Source organism: Schistocerca americana, chromosome 5 (genome assembly GCF_021461395.2).
Source record: "Schistocerca americana isolate TAMUIC-IGC-003095 chromosome 5, iqSchAmer2.1, whole genome shotgun sequence".
NCBI classification, from domain to species: Eukaryota; Metazoa; Arthropoda; class Insecta; order Orthoptera; family Acrididae; genus Schistocerca; species Schistocerca americana.
In genome coordinates this window covers 658,696,310-658,711,220 of record NC_060123.1, presented here as the reverse complement: position 1 = coordinate 658,711,220, position 14,911 = coordinate 658,696,310, and the positions used below count along the sequence as shown (strand labels likewise).

At 44.1% G+C, this 14,911-nt stretch overlaps 1 protein-coding gene and 1 non-coding gene across 2 annotated transcripts in view; both read right to left on the bottom strand.

The window, feature by feature from the left end:
- Positions 1 to 14,911, bottom strand: part of LOC124615839 (hillarin) — a 528,083-nt gene that overhangs the window by 483,423 nt on the left and 29,749 nt on the right. The window lies entirely within an intron of this gene.
- Positions 1,712 to 1,786, bottom strand: Trnat-ugu. The gene has a single exon. It is a non-coding gene; the product is annotated as a tRNA-Thr (tRNA).

The window sequence follows — 14,911 nt, the reverse complement described above, 5'->3', positions numbered from 1 at the left end:
GCAACAAAACACTGACTATCTGGCGACTGTCATCTGACAAAACAAAAACACAATACAACGCTTCTGTGGCGATTGCCGGAACTACAAATTATTACACTACCAAAGATGAGACAACTCAGTCAACTACTTTGCGAGTTATGGACTTTTAAACAGTGGATACATTTTTTTGGACCCCTCTGTATAGTGTGCGTGTGCGTGCGCGCGCGCTCGTGTGTGTGTGTGTGTATCTGATATTTTGTTTTACGTAATAGAAACAGTGCTTTCAAGTCAGAAACAGTTGTGGCGTTCTCTGAATTACAATTACGTAATAATAACAACAATAAATAAAGAAGTTTGTGTTGTGTAAGGATAGCAATTAAATTCCAAGATAAGATCGGACTGTTAGTTCGTAGTGATTGTTTTTCGGGGTTTCCTCCTCTAGGTGCATCCGATCTCTCTGCCGTTTGGGCGAGATTCTTCATCGGCCTCTGATAACGCTGACCAGGTTTCACCTAGGCAAGGGCCCTTACAGGGTACTACCATCCGCAGCCAGATGGAACCAGATTTTTATCACGAGCAACAAAGAAGTTCACGATCTCTGAGACCTTTAGACAAAGAGCAAAACCAGACCTTGCAGTCAAGTATATGATTACCTCTCGAACAGCGAGACAACCACAACATGCGTTCAAGAAGCCAGCAAGGATCTTGAGAGGTCCATCACATCCGAAGCCCTCATGTTAGAACGGAACATCTTTAAAAACAATATCAAGTTTAGACGGGCTAAAGAAGGACTACAAAAAGTGAAAGAGCGTGTATGAAACACCAAAAGCTACAGCACACCGATTGCATGATGAGATAATCGCAACAGGACAACCTAGACAAAGAGAACAAAATGAAGTTATAGCTAGAACTTCGTAGAAGTCTAGTAATCAAAGTGTCTGTTTGGAATCTCTCTAGTAACAGCTCTCGTTTTTAATGTCATTTAAATCCTAATTAATAAATTTACAGAAATTTTAATTAAGACATACTGAATCATGATTTTAATAAAAATGAAATGTTTCTGTTCTCAAGTAGCCTTCTGGTCGTATGAAAAGAAATTAAAATTTCATAGAGACATGTGAAATACATTATTGTTAAAATTACATACATCAGTAATACTGTCAACCTTAAGATCTCCTTTCCCATTTTGCCTTGATCCGATTTCTCTCCAATGAACTCGATGTCCCCGGGACGTTACACAGTAATCTATCTCCCTCTTTTTTTGAGTTATGAAATCACATGCAGTCCTAATAAACTTAGGTTCGTAGGACAACTTGGGTTCCTAATGCGATGATAGACAGTCGATTAACGTGACCACCGCCTATGCTCGATGTGAACCTTCACAACCTCTCACAGACGACAGATGGCAGCGCTATCAGCGGATGTCGTATGAAACGAAGTGGCGGAAAGCGAAAACAGTGCAGTCGTCGGAATGCGGTAATGGTGTGACTTATCTGACATTCAAAGTAGCATGATCACTGATTTTCTGGCCAAGGGCGGAAGCATATCCAAATTTCTAAACTGTTCCCTTCCCGCCGTAGACCATGCACAGCAAAATGGCGACAGCGAAAGCTGGCGCCGAGGAGACTATGGTGCACCCTGGGCCATAGATGACAGGAATTAGAATTATATATTAATACCTTCAGCTGCTGACGGGCGTTGATATATATCAACGTGGACAGGTGAAAATGTGTGCCCCGACTGGGACTCGAACCCAGGATGTCCTGCTTACATGGCAGACGCTCTATCCATCTGAGCCACCGAGTGCACAGAGGATAGTGCGACTGCAGGGACTATCTCGCGCACGTCTCCCGCGATGTCCACATTCTCATCTTATATGTCCACACACTACATTCGTAGTGTCCCTACCCAACACACTCATTACTCGTGGAAGACATTCTTACCAAGTTCCGTAAGAGTTCGGGGAATATGTGTGCATCCGCACAGAAGAAGGTCATGGCCTGCGTTGCCAGAACTATATACTTATATGGATATGGTGCCTGTTCTTTCGGACATGTCCGACAGAACAGACACCAGTTCTGACAATACCAGCCATGACCTTCTTCCGTGCGGATGCACACACATTCCCCGAACTCTTACGGAACTTGGTAAGAATGTCTTCCACGAGTAATGAGTGTGTTGGGTAGGGACACTACGAATGTAGTGAGTGGAACATATAAGGTGAGAATGTGGGTCTCGCGGGAGACGTGCGCGAGGATAGTCCCTGCAGTCTGGACAATGTAATTACGCGAAGATTGGCAGATACTGGATGCCGTCTCAAGTTGCCCAGCACCAGAGTAACGTTCATCCTCACATAAACGAAGCATGCCCTCCGTCACCTCTATCTCAGCTTTCGGGAGATTTTTTGTCGTTGTACAAGCGCCGCTGCTTTTGTAATTTTACGAACCTCCACTTCTTTACATTTGGCTTTTGTGGCACACTGATTTGGCTTGAAGTGATTGCTGTGACGTGGATCTGTGGTTTTTGTCTGCATCTTTTTGTGGAGTTTTTCTATTATTATGGGTTTATATCCATTTTATGAGCAGCTGTTTTAATTATATTGATTTCATTTTGCTGGTCTGTGTCGCTCTCACCTATACAGTACTAAAAAAAAGGATCAACTTTGTAATTAATGTAACAGTATTCGCTCTAAAGCCCACAAAATCAATGTCTCTCTGTACTAGTGTAAAGGGCGTTTCAGTTGCATAAGTGAATTTATGATCTTTTTCCAAACATGGGACACTTTCATGATGTTACGATATATCATAGCATCTTTGCCACTCATACGTTTGTAAGCACTTTGTATTGTATCAAAACATGTCGTGTATGCTAGAAATCTTTATTGTGCCAAATTTTAAGTGCTCAGCGAGAAAAATTTACGTGTGTAACGACAAGAATGCAGTGGGAATGTATTCACATCTGTTGGACGAATGTAATGAAAACAAACACTCCAAGGCAACATTTCACGTAAGTCACATCCAATGAAAATCTGTAATGAAAGCATGAAAACCGTCTGAAGATGAATCACAACGATTCGAAGCCGGTAACGGTACCCTTTGAATAAAGGAACTGAAAGTAAATTTGTGGCTGGTTGCTGTCTCAACACCATCAACATTTGTCTTCAAATAACGGCCACGGTCTCCAACCATGTCATCATATGACAAAATTACAATTTTACTGCCCTTTAAGGCCTGTAGTTATGTGTTAGTGACAAAATGACAATAAAGAAAACAGTTACAATTTGAGAAAGAAAGTTTAACCCACGTGACAGCCGGTGAAAGCGCTAAACTAACTTTAACACTGTCTGCATACAAAATTCTCACCAGAGTAAGCTATTTTTACTCGTGCGTCACCGTCCACCTAAGTTCTCAATATGCAGATGTGACCTTCGGAGGAGCTGCAGCCCTAATTTCTGCTGATGAAGAACAACGGTGTAGCGTGGTCCCTCGCCATTTTCATGGCAGTCAGACTTGCTCAATGACAACTATGCTGGAGGTAATCATCGAAAGCTCGGGATTTTCTCCGCATCTGACGCGGCAAGTAAACCGAGAACTTTTTTATCCAAGGACTCTGTCACGAAAGATTTCGTAGCCAACAGTGCGTTTTAAAATTATGTATTATACCTGAAATCCTTTAAAAGTCTCTCAATTGTTTTCATAAAATGCACATTATCTTTTTCTGCAGCGATTATTGTGACTAAGCGAAACTAGTTTAGTCTGGCCCCAAAACTGTGGGTTCTTTGCTCTGGGAGAAGGCTCATCAAACTATAACACATGAAATATTTGCTCACTTTATTACATACATGAATCAAATATTTAATTAACTCTGACACCTTTCTTTACCATAGGAGTACTGGATAACAAATGACACTGAGTAGCAACGATAATTTGATGCACTAAGTAACAAACTATTCTCTTGAAGTGCAGTGTTTGAGGTACAGAACAGTTCATCTGAAACTAACTATTCGTTGGCCCCAGACGATGGTGCTGACTACATGATATTGACCTAAGTACGAGGGCGCTACTATGCTGAGAAGGGAGGCGCGGTCTTGAGGAGCACCTGCCATACGGCGTTGCAGATTCAGTGAGGCCTCGCTAATGTCTGTGGTATCGATTCGTGTTGCCAGCTTTGGTGTGGCATAGCGATCTATCTCTGTATGATAAAGGAACGATCATTCTTTTCAGTAACTTACTTTTTATTCTCTCAAAGTTTCGTATTTTACTTATTCTATTTGATTGTGATTGCACCTCTTAGCCCACGACATAATTTTCCGTATGAGCCACCCTCCCCACCTCTCCCTTCCTGCAACCTTCTCCTCCTCAGATTTAGGAAAAGCTTTGCACTTTATTTAATGGAACACGCTATTTGAAATTTGGAAGTTATCAGGGAGTGAAAAATTCAAATTCAAATGTGTGTGTAATCTTATGGGACTTGACTGCTAAGGTCATCAGTCCCTAAGGTTACACACTACTTAACCTAAATTATCCTAAGGACAAACACACATAGCCATGCCCGAGGGAGGACTCGAACCTCCACCGGGATCAGCCGCACAGTCCATAACTGCAGCGCCTAAGACCGCGCGGCTAATCCCGCGAGGCTCAGGGAGTGAAAGACGGTCGATAAACACTACAGATAAGCAACAAACAGAAAAAGTTCAAAGTGAAGTGCTATAGAGGACTGCTTACCATTAAATGAGTAAGAAATCAAAAACTACTCATTCAAATCGGTGAAAAAATTAAGCACTACTTGATTAAAAGAACGGACACACACACAGATTAGTTAATATAATGGAAGGAAGTGCAAGGGGGTAAAAATAGTAGAGCAAGATGAAGGCTTTACTACAGTAAGTAGGTTCAAGACTATGTAAGCTGCGATAGTTGTGCAGCGAGGAAGACACTTCCACGCGATAGCCCGATGTGGAGAGCTGCATCAAACCAGTCTTGGAGCCGAAGACCACCACAAGATGAGTAACGTTCGCAAAAAGTACTGTCAACGCCCAGACTACAAGATGGTGCAGTTCTCCAAGGCTGCTAGCTGCCAAATGAGCGGTGTTCCGTATCAGCCGCCGTGACTGCTGACAAACGTGCCACCGTGTCCGGTCTTCATAAACGCATAGCGGTCGCTTTCTCCTCATCCATTCGAAAGCGTCGAGAATCGGGCAGCGGCGTATCGCACCGCTAAAGGCATCTGCAGCGACGATTGTCGTTCTGCATGCCGCCTCCATCCAACCCAAAACTGTCAACAGTACTGTGCAGTCTTATTTAAATTCTTCCAAAACAGTGTAACACACTTGCTGCTCCTGTACATGCTTTACTTCGCTGTAACAAGAATAGAAATAAATATAGTTGATAGAGTAGTATCAAGAGCGTAAGAAAATTCACAAAAGAAAACTTAATGAGCGCACTAACCGAGGTAGATGATGATCAGGAGTCTTTATGCGGCTATGGAACAACATTACATACTTTGCGGAAATGGTCGCGTTCAGAGTTTAAAAATGCGATACTTAGCAATCCAATTGTAGGATCATAGTCTAGGTTCGATTATTTGGTTGCACGCATCTCACTTCCCTATGATTCATCACTTCATTCCTCTAACCGACTTGATAAAACCTTTGCTACATCTTCATCCGAATCTGTATGAGGTCTCTCTTCATATTTCCTGGACCGCATTATTTTCCTTCCATTTTCTAACTTACTCACCTTGACATTCTATAAATCCTTTTATGTCTTTTATAGTTCTGTGCATCCTAGAGTGAATACTCTTGTTAATTTTTTAATCATTGTACTAGTAGTAGTGAACAAGAAAACCAATAACGAACTCCGAAAGTTTGAAAAACGAAATCGTATCGATGTAGTCGAGCTCAGTGATTTTGCCTCAGTGGGTCTCATGTGCAGTTGGCAGTTTATTGCGCTGTAATATACACAGAAGACACAGCCTGCCTCATATTACGCAACGTATTTTAATAGTTTTGATCCTCGCAGTAATACTGCGGGCACCTACAGACGGTAATTTTATTGCACAACCGGAAATATTGTGCAATATTACGTACTGAACGTGGCTCTTTGTTTACAGCAGCTGCCGCTGTTGGAGCAACGTTCCCTGCTTCCGCTTATGACGTTATATGAACAAACACTGTCGCGTTACGGGAGGTGAAGCAAGCATGAGTTTTCGGAATGTACACAAGTAAGCTCATCGAACTAAAATATAGACACGTAGCGTTTGGAAGGGCTTGCAGGTGGAGTGGAACAAACAGCAGCTGTTTGTCACACGACTGAAGCAAGCGAGCCCGTTGCTGCCGTTCTGTCTGGTGTGAAATCGTGAGCAATGACGTGACACAGGGCCAAATCCTCCCCTCAGTCGGGCTCGCTAACACTCACCTGTGGAGTGGCAGATTCGAATCCTGGTGTCGGAAGGATTTTCACCAACCGCGTTTCGCCGTTCATATGATGAGAGGTGGTGGCGCAAATTTTCTAGTCACCAGATTTTTCACCAGTGTCGTATATTAAATTCCATACCTTCCCGTAGCAGCTGATGGAGCGAGGGCATGTGCCACTGTTAACTGTGGACGTGGACGTTAAGCTCAGCGGCTACCTTATTGCTGTTCGAGAGGAGTAGGCTGGTTCTGGCACCGGATTTCACCCTCTGGCCCCTCTCATCATACATCATTACAACACGCCGAGGTGACAAATGTTATGGGATAGAGGTATGGAAATGTACAGATGGCGGTACATCGCGTACACAAGGTATAAAAGGACAGTGCATTGGTGGAGTTGTCATTTACACTCAGGTGATTCATGCAAAAAGGTTTCCGACATGAGTATGACCGCACGACATGAACTGACATATTTTGAACGGGAAATGGTAGTTGAACCTAGACGCATGGCACATTCCATTTCGGAAATCGTTAAGGAATTCAATATTTCGAGATACAGAGTGTCAAGAATGTGCCGAGAATACCAAGTTTCAGACATTACCTCTCACCAGGGATAACGCTGTGGCCGATGGCCTTCACTTAACGACCGAGAGCAGCGGCAGTGTGTAGTGGTGTCAGTGCTTGTAGACAAGCTACGCAAATAGCAGCAGATTTCAATGTGAGACGTATCACGAACGTATCCGTTAAGACAGTGCACCGCAAAGTGGCGTTAATGGGCTTTGGCAGCAGACGACTGACGAGAGTGCCTTTGGTAACAGCACGACATCGCCTGCAGTGCCTCTCCTGGACTCGTGACCATATCGGTTAGACCCTAGAGGATTGGAAAACCATGGCCTGGTCAGAACAGTCCCGATTTCAGTTGGTAAGAGCTGATGATAGGATTCGACTGTGGCGTAGACCCAATCTCGCCATGGACCCAAGTTGTGAACAAGGCAATGTGTAAGATGATGGGGGCTACATAATGGTGTGTGTTTTTCATTGGATGGACAGGATCCTCTGGATGTTCAGCTACTTCGAGACCATTTGCAGCCATTCATGGACGTAATGTTCCCAAACAACGATGGACTTTTTATTCATGACAGTGCTCCTTGTCACTGGACAACCATTGTTCGCGACTGGTATGAAAAACGTTCTGGACTATTCGACCGTCCGCCATGAATCCCATCAAACATTTATGGGACATAATAGAGAGTTAGTGCACAACATCGTGCACCGAAAACACTTTCGCAATTATGGACGACTGTATAGGCAGCGTGGCTCAGTATTTCTGCAGGGGACTTCCAACTACTTGCTGAGTCCATGCCACGTCGAGATACTGCGCTACGTCGGGCGAAGGGAGGTCCGACACGATATTAGGAGGCATCCCTTGACTTTTGTCACCTCAGTGTACGTTCACCATCACGAAACAGATACATTAAAGACAGGTCACTCATCTCGCCGAAAGGGTGCCATTGGGCGCGGAGCAGTAAACCGATTACCCGGTTCATCCTACCCATCGGGGTCTGCAAGCCAAAATTGCCAGAGGGCAGTCTTTTCTTCACTAGAAGGCCAGTACAGTAGTGGATACATCTACTTCACACGAGCCGGAGAGAGGCCTAATGCGTGGAAATAATAAGCATTTTACCAGCCGCTAACACTTAGGTCTTGAAAATGGTAATTATACGTGCAAGACGGGACAGACTAAGTGGAACAAGAATTAAGGGTGACTACTGTATAATGCAGGGTGTTTCTAGTAATATATACTCTCTTTAATTCACTCTTTTAATGAAAACAGACAAAATATTCAAAAGATGTTCAAATGTGTGTGAAATCTTATGGGACTTAACTGCTAAGGTCATCGGTCCCTAAGCTTACACACACTTAACACAAATTACCCTAAGGACAAACACACACACACACACACACACACACACACACACACACACACACATGCCCGAGGGAGGACTCGAACCTCCGCCGGGACCAGCCGCACAGTCCATGACTGCAGCGCTACAGACAAAATAATGCGTTGTAGATGGCAATTCAGAAGGCAGTGAAGATCTTAGCAACGCTACCATTTATTGCAGGATTGAAAATAAACGTAATGTTATTGTTTGGAAAACGGAAGTAGGCGCTGAAGACTTACTGGAAAAGAGAGCATGTGCGCGAGGTTCGACAGTTTTGGAAAGTGGAATTTGGAACAGTACCACCGTCACGGTTACAATTTCGAGAATCAGAGGAAAGTTTGACGTCGATGGAATGGTCCATTATGCAAAGACACAGCGGAGGAAAGAGACGGTCAAAAGACAACAGAAGTGGTGTTGCAGTGGCTCATGTGAACACACATTTGCCCAAAAGGTCTGTGGCAATGTTTTCGTGAGACTGTGATCAGTGAAGACAGTGTTCTCAGAACTTCGCGGATGCAAAAGATGGAAGCCTTACGTTCCGGCTCTTCTCCTTGCTGTAAACGAGGATAATCCCGATATGCGAATTAAATCTCTAATTCTTGGGTCAGAGGAAGCTACCTTTAAACGCAACCAAACTGCATAATGTCGTGTACGGGGCTAACGAAAATACACCCGTAACTGAAGAAGGGCATGATAATCTACTAGAACTGTCAGTCTCGTGTCGTCTATCGTCTAGAAGCTTAATCGGGCCGTACTTCTTTGAAACGGCTGTCACACGTCGCTCTTACCTAGAGCGGTTGCAGATGTTAACTTCAGGTCTTAACATTTTCAGCAGTAAAGATTATTTATTACCTTCAACAGGATAGCGACCACCTCACTTTCAAGTTGATGTGTGGGACTTTCTTAATAGAGATAGGTTGGACGAAGACGGAAGTGCTGTGGAATATCCAGCTCGATCACCGGATTTAACGTCTTTAGACTTCCATCTTTGGGGTACTGTCAAAAACACAGTGTGTAACACCGCGAAACCATAAACACTAGATGATCTTGGAGACTAAATTGAGCAAGCCTGTGATGCTATTCGATTAGAAACGATTAACTGTTACGTCACTCTGTTCTAGTTCGTCGTCGACGATGACTGTCGCGCGGGGTAGCCGCGCGGTCTCAGGCGTCTTGTCACGGTTCACCCGGCTCCCCCCGTCGGAGGTTCGAGTCCTCCCTTGGGCGTGTGTGTGTGTGTTGTCCTTAGCGTAAGTTAGCTTAAGTTAGATTGATTAGTGAGTGAGCCTAGCGACTGATGACCTCAGCAGTTTGGTCCCATAGAACCTTACCACAAATTTCGACGATACTTTGCGGTGGAAGGTGCTAATTTTGAGGGGGTACTACCTTAAGTTACATCTTAGTTTATATGACATCATAAACGTTTTCCCTATCTTCTTTAAATAAAGATATATTCGGTTTCAAGGAGTATATATTTTATTTTGGAACCTCACATAGTTAAGCATAGTGGTGTTCGATGTACGTCCAAGGAATACGTGACCTGTGAAGGCTGTAATTCTTCGATTTTGTGTTTTCCGCTTAATAATCTACTCTGAAAAGACTATCTTGATATGGTGTACAGGATATTCTCAAATTCGCACCATAGCTCTTCACAATACGAAGTGTCACAGCATTTTAAAAACAAATAATCCTCATCTTAAAACACCCCACGATCCCCCGTTTGCGGTAAAAAACCGATAGAAAGAGTAATTGCCTCATTTAGTTACAGGATGTATGTATAGCCACCTCGGTTGCATAAAATTATTGACCAATTGACCATGGTTTCGTCTGCACTAAGGCAGTCTTCATCAGAATAGAAAATATAATGTCATGTCATTATATTTTATATTCTGATGAAGACTGCCTTAGTGCAGTCGAAACCATGGTCAACTTGACAATAATTTTATGCAACCGAGGTGGCTATACAGACATCCTGTAACTAAATAACCTGAACCCCAAACAATAAAAATGTTTAAAATTCCATAATTACCAAATCATGAAATATAACGCCACACTTCCCATGAGCGTACCTCATGACCACGGGTCAAATGCTAGGGAGAAGACAGGATTCCCGTTAGAAGAACAGTGTGTAGACAGCATGTCCCATACTTGCATCTCCCGCCTTCACGTAATACGAGAGAGTCGTTACTGTCCTTGATACATCAGCTTTGGCCTGCGGTATTCACATACGCGAAGCACACGGAAAATGTTGCAAGCGGATAGATAGGTAACAGCGGCCAGCTACGGTGGTCTGGAGTAACTGCAGTAACTGCGGCACTGAAGATGCCTCGTGCGCTGACATTTATCCAGGTGATGCCATAACCTACTAATCACATCGTTAAGTTTAGATCTTCAGCAACAAGTCTGGCGCTGTAATTCCTTTACTTTAGCTACGAACATAACGCTCGCTGTTCTTGGCAGTGCGCTGTCGTTTCTTTACCACTGACGGAAAGTAGGCACTTCGTTTAAACATATGGCTTCGAGGGCCCGAAAGGTTATCAGCCACTCACCCAGAGGGCCTTCTCCTGTAGAACGTTTGGCATCTTTATTCCTGAATCGTGAGTGGGTTGCGCTTTAGTGCTAAGATCAGAAGTGGATGACTGCAATGAACAGACTTAATTACACGACGGGTAATTTCAGCAAAATCAGCCGAGGGTCTGGATTTATTCGGCTTTCTGTTAGCTAGCTTTCGAATCAGTGGAAAATTTATGTTAAAAGGTGGAATTTAGGGATCTGAACAACGCTTCATTTACAGACTATTTGTGCTGGCGGATACAGGTACATTTAGACAGGAACTACTAAAATACACACAAAATTTTTTGTATATCATTATTGCTATCTGCGATTTTGTGGCATCTGATTAAAAAACAATTACAAATATCTAATGTACCCAGCCTAGGATTCTTACGAAGTAGGATTGACAGAAGAGATAGAAAAGATCCGCGGAAGAGCGGCGCGTTTCCTCTCGGTGCGTGAGTGTTATGGCGGTGCTCAACGATCTCCATTGGCAGACGCTACAGGAGACGCGTTGTCTTTCACAGAGAAGTTTACTATTGAAATTTTGAGAGTACATTGCGGGAAGAGTTGGACCACATATTATTTTCTCCACATAGGTCTCGCGAAGTGATCACAACGAGGAAAAGAGAGGAATTAGAATTCATACAGCGATTTACTTACAATCATCTCTTCTTCCATTATCATAACTGTACCAGAAGTACCCTCCGCCACGCAGACTATGGATGTCAATGCCAACAGCTTTGGAAGGGTGTATAGAGTACCCCTGGGTATTTTAGCCTAGCTACTTTACATGCCGTTTCTGCGAACATGATGTGTTATGTCTCTTATTGGAAGGATGTCACACAATACTTCGATAAAATAGGTTGTATGGAGCAATTTCAGCCAAACATGTTGCATGCTGTCAGTTACTAACGATAATGGTAAGACTGCCCTGTCAACTTTGGAGTGGGGATTGGGGGGAGCCGGCCGGGGTGGCCGAGTGGCTCTAGGCGCTTCAGTCTGGAACCGCGCGACCGCTACGGTCGCAGGTTAGAATCCTGTCTCGGGCATGGATGTGTGTGATGTCCGTAGGTTAGTTAGGTCTAACTAGTTCTAAGTTCTAGAGGACTGATGACCTGGAAAGCCTGACTAAAGTCGACCAAACTTTCTTCATATGTTACTTTACTGTCAGCAAAAAATACTACGTGAATGAGGCACTCTTACAGTAATTAGAAGTAGAGAAGGAATTACTCGTAAAAATCTGAGTGATTCTGAAAATTTAATCTAACGTAGCGTACACTTGATTTTTTGTTGGAAAACAAAAAAATTAACTCAGTAATCACCTATAGTAGATAGGATCTCGGTGCAGTTCACAAACTGCAGAGACAATTACACAGTTCTGCGTGACAACTAAGAGAGTAATATGTCATAAAAATGGGAGAGGCTTACCAGTCTTCAGATCGAAGATGACAAATACGAATAAAGTAGTCGCGAGTTCCTAAAAGGAAGCTCCAAACAGCATAAAAAGTCAAGGTAAAGCCGTAGCTGGGGGGTAGTGGAGGACCGGAAGAATAAACGCGATGTACTCCCTGCAGAGGTCGGTGACATCCTGAAAAGGACAACTACAAGGAAATGACAGTAGGCTGATTACAAAATGAGATCTGGGCAGGATGGAGGAGGGTGTCAAGAAAGGAACCAATACCCAGGCAAAGGCCGCCAGGTCGACAAGCTAAGGGCAAGAGAACAGTCAATAAAACTTGCACTTACTTCAATCAGCACATCGTTCCACTGCTGCACAATAAGCAATAGATGTAAAGTTAGATATGATTTGTTAGAAACGCTGATCGTTGTTATACCAGTAATTTAATCAAGGTACATCAACAGAGGAAAGCCTTAAGAACGGGATTCAGAATTTTTTTTTCCTTTATTTTCCCGACAACTGCTTTGTACCTCGCGAGTTCAGTCACCGCATCGGCGACGCATCGCCGACTACGAAGAGCGTCTGTTTTTCTGCGGACGACACAGCCAATCGCGCCTCTGAAAATACACCTCCTTTGTTCGCCGCCACGAAATGTTGACGGTGTGAACGGAGGAAAAAAATTCGGGGTGCGAATAGCTTGATGTAGCTGTCTGACTACATGGCATTCATATTGACTCATACGATCATGCAGTCTTTCCCTTTCTCTCTCTCCCTCTATCTCTCTCCATTTACATCATTACTCTGTAGCTCACAAGTGCTTGGCAGAGAGTTCTTGGAACCTATCAATCCACTTCCGAATAGCACGGGGTACAAATGGAAACCTAAATCTTTCGGTGCGACCTCTCATTTGGGTTTTTCTTTACGATCGTCATTTCTCCCTGTGTAGATGCAAGTCAGTGTTCAGAAGAGAAAGATGGTTGAAATTTCTTGGAAAGATCCAGCCGCAACGAAAATCGCGAGTTTCTTTTAATAACTCCTGGCCCACCGCGTTTTTCGTATTCGTGACACACTCTCCCCTGTTTCGGGATAATACAATATAAAACAAAACCAGTTGACCTTTTTTGAACTTTTCCTGCGTTTTCCACATATCTTATCTGGTAATAATACCATACCGTGTAAGAATACTCCCGCACAGCACGGGATACGTGATAGCCCCTCGATCGTATCAAGCTGACGCAGACGATGTTCATTTTCTGTTCTGGCAGACTTCAAGAATTTGAAATGGTTTGAATCACGTGTCTATGCATGAGCAGCGCCTATTAGACGGAGGGGGTCCGACAGCCGATGAGTTCCAGTCATTCCACCAGCAAGAAGGTAGACGTCTCGTGTTGTCTGTAGTTTAACCATGCCTAAACGGTCAATACCGCGGTTCGATCGCTTCGGCATAGTTATTTGTGCCAGGAAGGTCTCTCAACAAGAGGTGCGTCCAGGCGTCTCGGAGTGAACCAAAGCGATGTTGTTTGGAAATGGAGGAGATACAGAGAGACAGGAACTGTCGATGACATGCCTCGCTCAGGCCACCCAAGGGTGGATGCAGTGGATGACCGCTACCTACGGATTGTGGCTCGGAGGAACCCTGACAGCAACGCCATCATGTTGAATAATGCTTTTCGTCCAGCCACAGGACGTCGTGTGATGACTCAAACTGTGCGCAATAGGCTGCATGACGTGCAGCTTCACTCTCGACGTCCATGGCGAGGTCCATCTTTGCAACCACGACACCATGCAGCGCGGTACAGATGGGTCCAACAACATGCCGAATGGACTGCTCAGGATCAGCATCACGTTCTCTTCAACGATGAGTGTCGCATATGGCATTCCAATTTTCTGTACAGTTTCCGGAGCTCTCGGAACTGAGGTGATGCTAAACTTTTTTGATGTGTGTATTTTTTTGCCGCCAGTTTATGCTAGTCCCGTTCTCTATGCGGTCGCAATGCCAGTTTGTGGTTGCACAGAGCAGGAGGCTTTTGTGTGGTCCCAATTTGATGGGTCGCTCTTTCCCTAATCCTCCTAAATGGGAGGTGGTCGGAGAAGACTTGATTAATCTCAAGGGCGAGTAATTTTCCCGTGAAGGACGCTGCTTTCCAACAAACGCTGCAGAGAAACTTGAAGTCCTGGCAGGAAGCAGCACCTTATAGGAACGGTTTAAGCGGCAGCACGAAACGGTCAACGGAAATGCCTACAGTCTGCTCCTAATTATGACTGGCTGGAACATCTAAATTTTACACAACTGCTGAGTGCTTTTGGGAGTTTGCGGCTTCGAGTACTCTACCGACAGTCCTCGAGGCGTGTAGAAGTCGTATGCCCTCTGGGGCAGAAGTGATGATTCCGTAGTGTATTTCGGAACTCGAGAGAAGGTGATCATTCATGAGCAAGTGAGTTATTTCTTGTAGTACGGAAAAGAGAATCGGAAAGGGCATGCCCGACCTCTGGCGAGGATTTTGGATTGATTCAGTTCGGTTTTCTAAGTTTGATGTTTATCATTTAGCGAGCGTCCATACGCCCAATAGGCAAACATAGATTTAAGATCTATGAAAACTGCGGTTCGGTCGTTTTGGT